This window comes from Drosophila biarmipes, unplaced genomic scaffold, assembly GCF_025231255.1.
Source record: "Drosophila biarmipes strain raj3 unplaced genomic scaffold, RU_DBia_V1.1 ptg000012l, whole genome shotgun sequence".
NCBI classification, from domain to species: domain Eukaryota; kingdom Metazoa; phylum Arthropoda; class Insecta; order Diptera; family Drosophilidae; genus Drosophila; species Drosophila biarmipes.
In genome coordinates this window covers 319503-328693 of record NW_026114531.1, presented here as the reverse complement: position 1 = coordinate 328693, position 9191 = coordinate 319503, and the positions used below count along the sequence as shown (strand labels likewise).

General features: G+C 34.3%; 1 long non-coding RNA gene across 1 annotated transcript; it reads left to right on the top strand.

Moving 5' to 3' along the window:
• Positions 1 to 6412: 6412 nt before the first annotated feature.
• LOC127011820 (uncharacterized) lies at positions 6413 to 8903 on the top strand. The gene is made up of 2 exons (XR_007765205.1): positions 6413 to 6609; positions 8801 to 8903. It is a non-coding gene; the product is annotated as an uncharacterized LOC127011820 (long non-coding RNA).
• The last annotated feature ends 288 nt before the right edge of the window (positions 8904 to 9191 follow it).

Below are 9191 nucleotides of genomic sequence, written 5' to 3'. Positions count from 1 at the left end.
CATTCAAGTAACTTGAAATACAAGTTAATTGATTACTACGAAACCCAAGCTGATCTAATTTGAATAAAAGAATAGAGTGGTTTACGGTGTCAAAGGCCTTACTAAAATCTGTATAAACATCTTCAGTCTGCATTTTTTTTATTAAATCCATTTATTACAATAGATGTCAATTCAAGAAGGTTGGTGGTGGTCGATCTTCGCTTAACAAAACCATACTGACACGGTATAACGATATAAGCGTGGAACATAAATGTTGCAAATGAGAATGGATAATACGCTCAAATGCTATAGGAATTGAAGACAATTTAGAAATACCTATATTTTAGGAAACCCCCCTCTCCCCCTTTTTTATGGAGTGGAATAATAAAAGAGTCCTTCCAGATAGTAGGAAAAACTGATGATGAAATAGACAAATTAAAAAGTTTAAGAATCGGTTTACAATCAGTAAGCATTTAAATAGCCTCTTTTCACTGAAAACTATCCAGCTTACTTCATAAGTTTAACAGAGTGTTATTGTTATTTAAGGAACCCGCGAGCAAACCATAGGAGTAAGCGGGAAGCAAATAGGCGATTAACGCTTTGCCTCTGATCTATAAGATATAAGACATGTAAACCAAAATTTAAAAATGGAAAGAAAAACGCAGAAACCACGCCAAGATAAAATAAATAAATTCGTATGTGATTTGCTTTTTTGATTTCAAATTTATAATAATAAAATATTCCATAATAATAATATTCTATATGGTGAAGGCAGAGAAAGAAGAGGTAAAACCGGCCGCTCGCACAGAGAAAGCTGGAGAAGCCATCACCAGCCATTGCCAAGGTGATGGGTTGGGATTTCCGGAATATCGAGAGTTGGAGCTGAGCAGAATGCGTAGGGAAGATCCTTCCCACTACAAGTATACACAACAAAAGACACGTTTAACATTCATATTACATTTTTTTAATTCCTATACACCAACAGATTGTATTTGTATTTTTATACCCTTGCAGAGGTTATAATATTTTAGTCAGAAGTTTGCAACGCAGTGAACGAGACGTTTCCGACCCCATAAAGTATATATTTTCTTCATTAGCGTCACTAGACGAGTTGATCTAGCCATGTCCGTCCGTCTGCCCGTCCGTTTCTACGCAAACTAGTCTCTCAGTTTTAAAGCAACTGGGCTGAAACTTTCCCATAAGTCGACTTTCCATTGCAGGTAGTGCCAGCCAGATCGGACAACTATATCTTATAACTCCGATGGGAACTATCAGGGAAAAAATTAAAAAATATATAAATCTTTGGTGATTTAAAACTTATAACCTCCTTCGTTTGGAAATAACATTTTTGAATTGGTTTTGAATTTCGAATTAAATTTTATCTAAATCGGACGACTATATCATATAGCTGTCATAGGAACGATCGCAAAATTAGTGGAAAAATAATATGAAACAAACTATAGCTTTGGGGCTTTTTGACCTCTAAACAAAGATAATTGTTTAGAGGGGATGCTGTTTTGCAGCCTACTTCGGCCTGTTCTAATTAACTAAAATAAAAAGACCTAGCTTTCGTTTTGGAGATCGTGTACTTTGAAGTTTTAGTGCAAGACGAGAGAAGAGTATAGTAAGTGTTGTACAGTGTTTGTTTTCGAGGTTTTACATGCGTACTGTTTAATTAACTGGTGCTGTTAGCGCAACGCAGATGCTGCACAGCAGTTAGCAAACTTTAAGTTAAATTTACAAACTAATAGTAAACGATGAAATTTTGGCGTTCTACTGCGAACAATCTTATAATAAAATTTTTTATTTTTAATAAAAAACGGACTACTAAATGTAGATGTAAAAAAAATGGTTAGAAAAAAAAAAATGAAATAATTTTTTTTTAATATCACCGAAGTCAGCAACAATCCTTAAAAATTTCACACGGTGTTATTAAAGTTGATTGTTTCTTATAACTGCAGGGGTATACAAACTTCGCCGAAGTGAACTTTCGTTTTTGTTTAAAATGTGTCCAATTAATATGTATGCATATTTCAAGTAACCCAGCTACATATATGGATGTTCGTACAATTAGCGTTGGTCTGTTAACCACGAAAGTGGAATGATCGAATTTGGAACATTGGGCTCTTCTCATTTATTAAAATGCTTAATTGTTTAAAAAAAAAATCTTTGGATCTATGTAGGTAGACCTCATGTTTTAAATATTGCAAATGGCATTTCGAAAATCGTGTCCTCGCTATTTTGTTAACTGCAATATAGACATAAACGGCATTTGGGAATGTTTTTATAAAATTGCTTAACAGAGGGAAAGAAAAGGAAATTATATTGAGCCATCTGACATCTTTTTTTAATTTTTCATTTAAGAATTTATTATTTTTATTATTTTTTAATTAAGAAATGGGATAATTGGGGCAAAAAATTCGACTTTGGGAGGTAGATACATAAAACAAATAGAGACGGGACACAAGAGGTAAGATTTTGTATAAAAATCGTAAAAAGCATTGTTCTACGATTTAAAAGTGTAGGTAAATTAAGCAATTAAAATCTACTCTGGTAGGAAGGTAGCCTTACGTTTTAATCCCAGTTAAAACTACGAAGGGCAAACAAAAAAAATTTTTTTTACCGACTCAATACGGACGATGCGCACTTGATATTGAGGACTCCAAACCGACGAACAAAATTCCAAAATAGGACGAACAAGGGAGGTAAATAATAATTTGGTCGTATAAGGGTCATCAAATTCTTTTGACCGACGCTTTATAAACCCAAGAACACTCATGGCTTTGTTAACAGTGGACATTATGTGACAGTCAAATTTAAGTTTAGGGTCCAGAAGGCACCTTAATCGTTAACTGAATATATGCGGGCCGAGAGGCGTATTTTTAAGAAAGTAACTGATAAACATAAGAGTACCCCTATAAAAAGTAATAACGTTGCATTTAAAGCAGTTCAAATTTAAAAGGTTGTACTCACAACATTCATGAAAACAATCAATATCTGACTGTAAGTTAAATCCCGACGCTATATCATTATATTATAAACAAAGCTTAACGTCATCAGTATGCTTAAGGGAAGATCGTTAATAAACAAAGTAAACAGAAAAGGGTCCAAATACCTAACCTGAGGCACTCCAGATATCACGTAGATTAATTTTGAAACAACATTATTGAATATAACCCTCTGACCATTCAAGTAACTTGAAATACAAGTTAATTGATTACTACGAAACCCAAGCTGATCTAATTTGAATAAACGAATAGAGTGGTTTACGGTGTCAAAGGCCTTACTAAAATCTGTATAAACATCTTCAGTCTGCATTTTTTTTATTAAATCCATTTATTACAATAGATGTCAATTCAAGAAGGTTGGTGGTGGTCGATCTTCGCTTAACAAAACCATACTGACACGGTATAACGATATAAGCGTGAATCATAAATGTTGCAAATGAGAATGGATAATACGCTCAAATGCTATAGGAATTGAAGACAATTTAGAAATACCTATATTTTAGGAAACCCCCCTCTCCCCCTTTTTTATGGAGTGGAATAATAAAAGAGTCCTTCCAGATAGTAGGAAAAACTGATGATGAAATAGACAAATTAAAAAGTTTAAGAATCGGTTTACAATCAGATAAAATAAATAAATTCGTATGTGATTTGCTTTTTTGATTTCAAATTTATAATAATAAAATATTCCATAATAATAATATTCTATATGGTGAAGGCAGAGAAAGAAGAGGTAAAACCGGCCGCTCGCACAGAGAAAGCTGGAGAAGCCATCACCAGCCATTGCCAAGGTGATGGGTTGGGATTTCCGGAATATCGAGAGTTGGAGCTGAGCAGAATGCGTAGGGAAGATCCTTCCCACTACAAGTATACACAACAAAAGACACGTTTAACATTCATATTACATTTTTTTAATTCCTATACACCAACAGATTGTATTTGTATTTTCATACCCTTGCAGAGGTTATAATATTTTAGTCAGAAGTTTGCAACGCAGTGAACGAGACGTTTCCGACCCCATAAAGTATATATTTTCTTCATTAGCGTCACTAGACGAGTTGATCTAGCCATGTCCGTCCGTCTGTCCGTCCGTTTCTACGCAAACTAGTCTCTCAGTTTTAAAGCAACTGGGCTAAAGGGGTATACAAACTTCGCCGAAGTGAACTTTTGTTTTTGTTTAAAATGTGTCCAATTAATATGTATGCATATTTCAAGTAACCCAGCTACATACATATATGGATGTTCGTACAATTAGCGTTGGTCTGTTAACCACGAAAGTGGAATGATCGAATTTGGAACATTGGGCTCTTCTTATTTATTAAAATGCTTAATTGTTTAGAAAAAAAATCTTTGGATCTATGTAGGTAGACCTCATGTTTTAAATATTGCAAATGGCATTTCGAAAATCGTGTCCTCGCTATTTTGTTAACTGCAATATAGACATAAACGGTATTTGGGAATGTTTTTATAAAATTGCTTAACAGAGGGAAAGAAAAGGAAATTATATTGAGCCATCTGACATCTTTTTTTAATTTTTCATTTAAGAATTTATTATTTTTATTATATTTTAATTAAGAAATGGGATAATTGGATAATTATGCATATGGACTTGCCCTACTAATCCAGTGCACACTGGCCCAATGCCCAATATTCTTGCATAAACTAGAAAAATAAAGCTACAGACTTGAAACTTGGCACACTAAATAGGTTTTATATATGCATAGTCTGCGCATTTTATGTTATGCCTTCCTTTCTGCCCTATGGAAATAATGCACCATGGGACAAAAATTTACAAAATATTCATGAAAATTGGCCCAATATATCCAATAAATTTTAAATATTTATAAAATCACTTTAGTAAATATCCCCTTAATCCGAACTAAACAATGCATCTTGAACAATGTTATATATGTTGATGTACTTCGAAGAGTAAAAACAAGAGGGCCAACGATACCAAGCACGTGTTTGTTAACCGCGGGGCCCTATTATCAATTTGGGCAAAAAATTCGACTTTGGGAGGTGATACATAAAACAAATAGAGACGGGACACAGGAGGTAAGATTTTGTATAAAAATCGTAGAAAGTGTAGGTAAATTAAGCAATTACAATCTACTCTGGTAGGAAGGTAGCCTTACGTTTTAATCCCAGTTGAAACTACGAAGGGCATACAAAAAAATTTTTTTTACCGACTCAATACGGACGATGCGCACTTGATATTGACGACTCCAAACCGACGAACAAAATTCCAAAATAGGACGGACAAGGGAGGTAAATAATAATTTGGTCGTATAAGGGTCATCAAATTCTTTTGACCGACGCTTTATAAACCCAAGAACACTCATGGCTTTGTTAAAAGTGGACATTATGTGACAGTCAAATTTAGTTTGGGGTCCAGAAGACACCTAAATCGTTAACTGAATATATGCGGGTCGAGAGGCGTATTTTTAAGAAAGTAACTGATAAACATAAGAGTACCCCTAAAAAAAAGTCATAACGTTGCATTTAAGGCAGTTCAAATTTAAAAGGTTGTACTCACAACATTCATGAAAGCAATCAATATCTGACTGTAAGTTAAATCCCGACGCTATATCATTATATTATAAACAAAGCTTAACGTCATCAGTATGATTAAGGGAAGATAGTTAATAAACAAAGTAAACAGAAAAGGGCCCAAATACCTAACCTGAGGCACTCCAGATGTCACGTAGATTAATTTTGAAACAGCATTATTGAATATAACCTTCTGACCATTCAAGTAACTTGAAATACAAGTTAATTGATTACTACGAAACCCAAGCTGATCTAATTTGAATAAAAGAAGAGAGTGGTTTACGGTGTCAAAGGCCTTACTAAAATCTGTATATACATCTTCAGTCTGCATTTTTTTTATTAAATCCATTTATTACAATAGATGTCAATTCAAGAAGGTTGGTGGTGGTCGATCTTCGCTTAACAAAACCATACTGACACGGTATAACGATATAAGCGTGGAAGATAAATGTTGCAAATGAGAATGGATAATACGCTCAAATGCTATAGAAATTGAAGACAATTTAGAAATACCTATATTTTAGGAATCCCCCTTCGCACCCTTTTTATGAAGTGGAATAAAAAAAGAGTCCTTCCAGATAGTAGGAAAAACTGATGATGAAATAGACAAATTAAAAAGTTTAAGAATCGGTTTACAATCAGTTAGCATTTAAATAGCCTCTTTTCACTGAAAACTATCCAGCTTACGTCATAAGTTTAACAGAGTGTTATTGTTATTCAAGGAACCTGCGAGCAAACCATAGGAGTAAGCGGGAAGCAAATAGGCGATTAACGCTTTGCCTCTGATCTATAAGATATAAGACATGTAAACTAAAATTTAAAAATGGAAAGAAAAACACAGAACCACGCCAAGATGAAATAAATATATTCGTATGTGATTTGCTTTTTTGATTTCAAATTTATAATAATAAAATATTCCATAATAATAATATTCTATATGGTGAAGGCAGAGAAAGAAGAGGTAAAACCGGCCGCTCGCACAGAGAAAGCTGGAGAAGCCATCACCAGCCATTGCCAAGGTGCTGGGTTGGGATTTCCGGAATATCGAGAGTTGGAGCTGAGCAGAATGCGTAGGGTAGATCCTTCCCACTACAAGTATACACAACAAAAGACACGCTTAACATTCATATTACATTTTTTTAATTCCTTTACACCAACAGATTGTATTTGTATTTTTATACCCTTGCAGAGGTTATAATATTTTAGTCAGAAGTTTGCAACGCAGTGAACGAGACGTTTCCGACCACATAAAGTATATATTTTCTTGATTAGCGTCACTAGACGAGTTGATCTAGCCATGTCCGTCCGTTCTACGCAAACTAGTCTCTCAGTTTTAAAGCAACTGGTCTGAAACTTTCCCATAAGTCGTCTTTCTATTGCAGGTAGTGTAAAGGTCGGAACCAGCCAGATCGGACAACTATATCTTATAGCTCCGATGGGAACTATCAGGGAAAAAATTAAAAAATATATAAATCTTTGGTGATTTAAAACTTATAACCTCCTTCGTTTGGAAATAACATTTTTGAATTGGTTTTGAATTTCGAATTAAATCTTATCAAAAGCGGACGACTATATCATATAGCTGTCATAGGAACGATCGCAAAATTAGTGGAAAAATAATATGAAACAAATTATAGCTTTGGGGCTTTTGACCTCGTGTACTTTGAAGTTTTAGTGCAAGACGAGAGAAGAGTAAGTGTTGTACAGTGTTTGTTTTCGAGGTTTTACATGCGTACTGTTTAATTAACTGGTGCTGTTAGCGCAACGCAGATGCTGCACAGCAGTTAGCAAACTTTAAGTTATATTTACAAACTGATAGTAAACGATGAAATTTTGGCGTTCTACTGCGAACAATCTTATAATAAAATTTTTTATTTTTAATAAAAAACGGACTACTAAATGTAGATGTAAAAAAAAATGGTTTGAAAAAAAGAATGAAATAATTTTTTTTAATATCACTGAAGTCAGCAACAATCCTTAAAAATTTCACACGGTGTTATTAAAGTTGATAATTTCTTATAACTGCAGGGGTATACAAACTTCGCCGAAGTGAACTTTCGTTTTTGTTTAAAATGTGTCCAATTAATATGTATGCATATTTCAAGAAACCCAGCTATATGGATGTTCGTACAATTAGCGTTGGTCTGTTAACCACGAAAGTGGAATGATCGAATTTGGAACATTGTGCTCTTCTTATTTATTAAAATGCTTAATTGTTTAAAAAAAAAATCTTTGGATCTATGTATGTAGGTAGACCTCATGTTTTAAATATTGCAAATGGCATTTCGAAAATCATGTCCTCGCTATTTTGTTAACTGCAATATAGACATAAACGGCATTGGGAATGTTTTTATAAAATTGCTTAACAGAGGGAAAGAAAAGGAAATAATATTGAGCCATCTGACATCTTTTTGCAGTCTAACTAATTAAGAAATGGGATAATTGGATAATTATGCATATGGACTTGCCCAATATTCTTGCATAAACTAGAAAAATAAAGCTACAGACTTGAAACTTGGCACACTATATAGGTTTTATATATGCATAGTCTGCGCATTTTATTTTATGCCGATCAGGCCACGCCTTCCTTTAACAAAACCATACTGACACGGTATAACGATATAAGCGTGGGACATAAATGTTGCAAATGAGAATGGATAATACGCTCAAATGCTATAGGAATAGAAGACAATTTAGAAATACCTATATTTTAGGAATCCCCCTTCGCACCCTTTTTATGGAGTGGAATAATAAAAGAGTCCTTCCAGATAGTAGGAAAAACTGATGATGAAATAGACAAATTAAAAAGTTTAAGAATCGGTTTACAATCAGTTAGCATTTAAATAGCCTCTTTTCACTGAAAACTATCCAGCTTACGTCATAAGTTTAACAGAGTGTTATTGTTATTCAAGGAACCTGCGAGCAAACCGTAGGAGTAAGCGGGAAGCAAATAGGCGATTAACGCTTTGCCTCTGATCTATAAGATATAAGACATGTAAACTAAAATTTAAAAATGGAAAGAAAAACACAGAAACCACGCCAAGATGAAATAAATATATTTGTATGTGATTTGCTTTTTTGATTTCAAATTTATAATAATAAAATATTCCATAATAATAATATTCTATATGGTGAAGGCAGAGAAAGAAGAGGTAAAACCGGCCGCTCGCACAGAGAAAACTGGAGAAGCCATCACCAGCCATTGCCAAGGTGCTGGGTTGGGATTTCCGGAATATCGAGAGTTGGAGCTGAGCAGAATGCGTAAGGAAGATCCTTCCCACTACAAGTATACACAACAAAAGACACGTTTAACATTCATATTACATTTTTTTAATTCCTATACACCAATAAATTGTATTTGTATTTTTATACCCTTGCAGAGGTTATAATATTTTAGTCAGAAGTTTGCAACGCAGTGAACGAGACGTTTCCGACCCCATAAAGTATATATTTTCTTGATTAGCGTCACTAGACGAGTTGATCTAGCCATGTCCGTCCGTCTGTCCGTCCGTTTTTACGCAAACTAGTCTCTCAGTTTTAAAGCAACTGGGCTGAAACTGTCCCATAAGTCGTCTTTCTATTGCAGGTAGTGTAAAGGTCGGAACCAGCCAGATCGGACAACTATATCTTATAGCTCCGATGGGAACTATCAGGGAA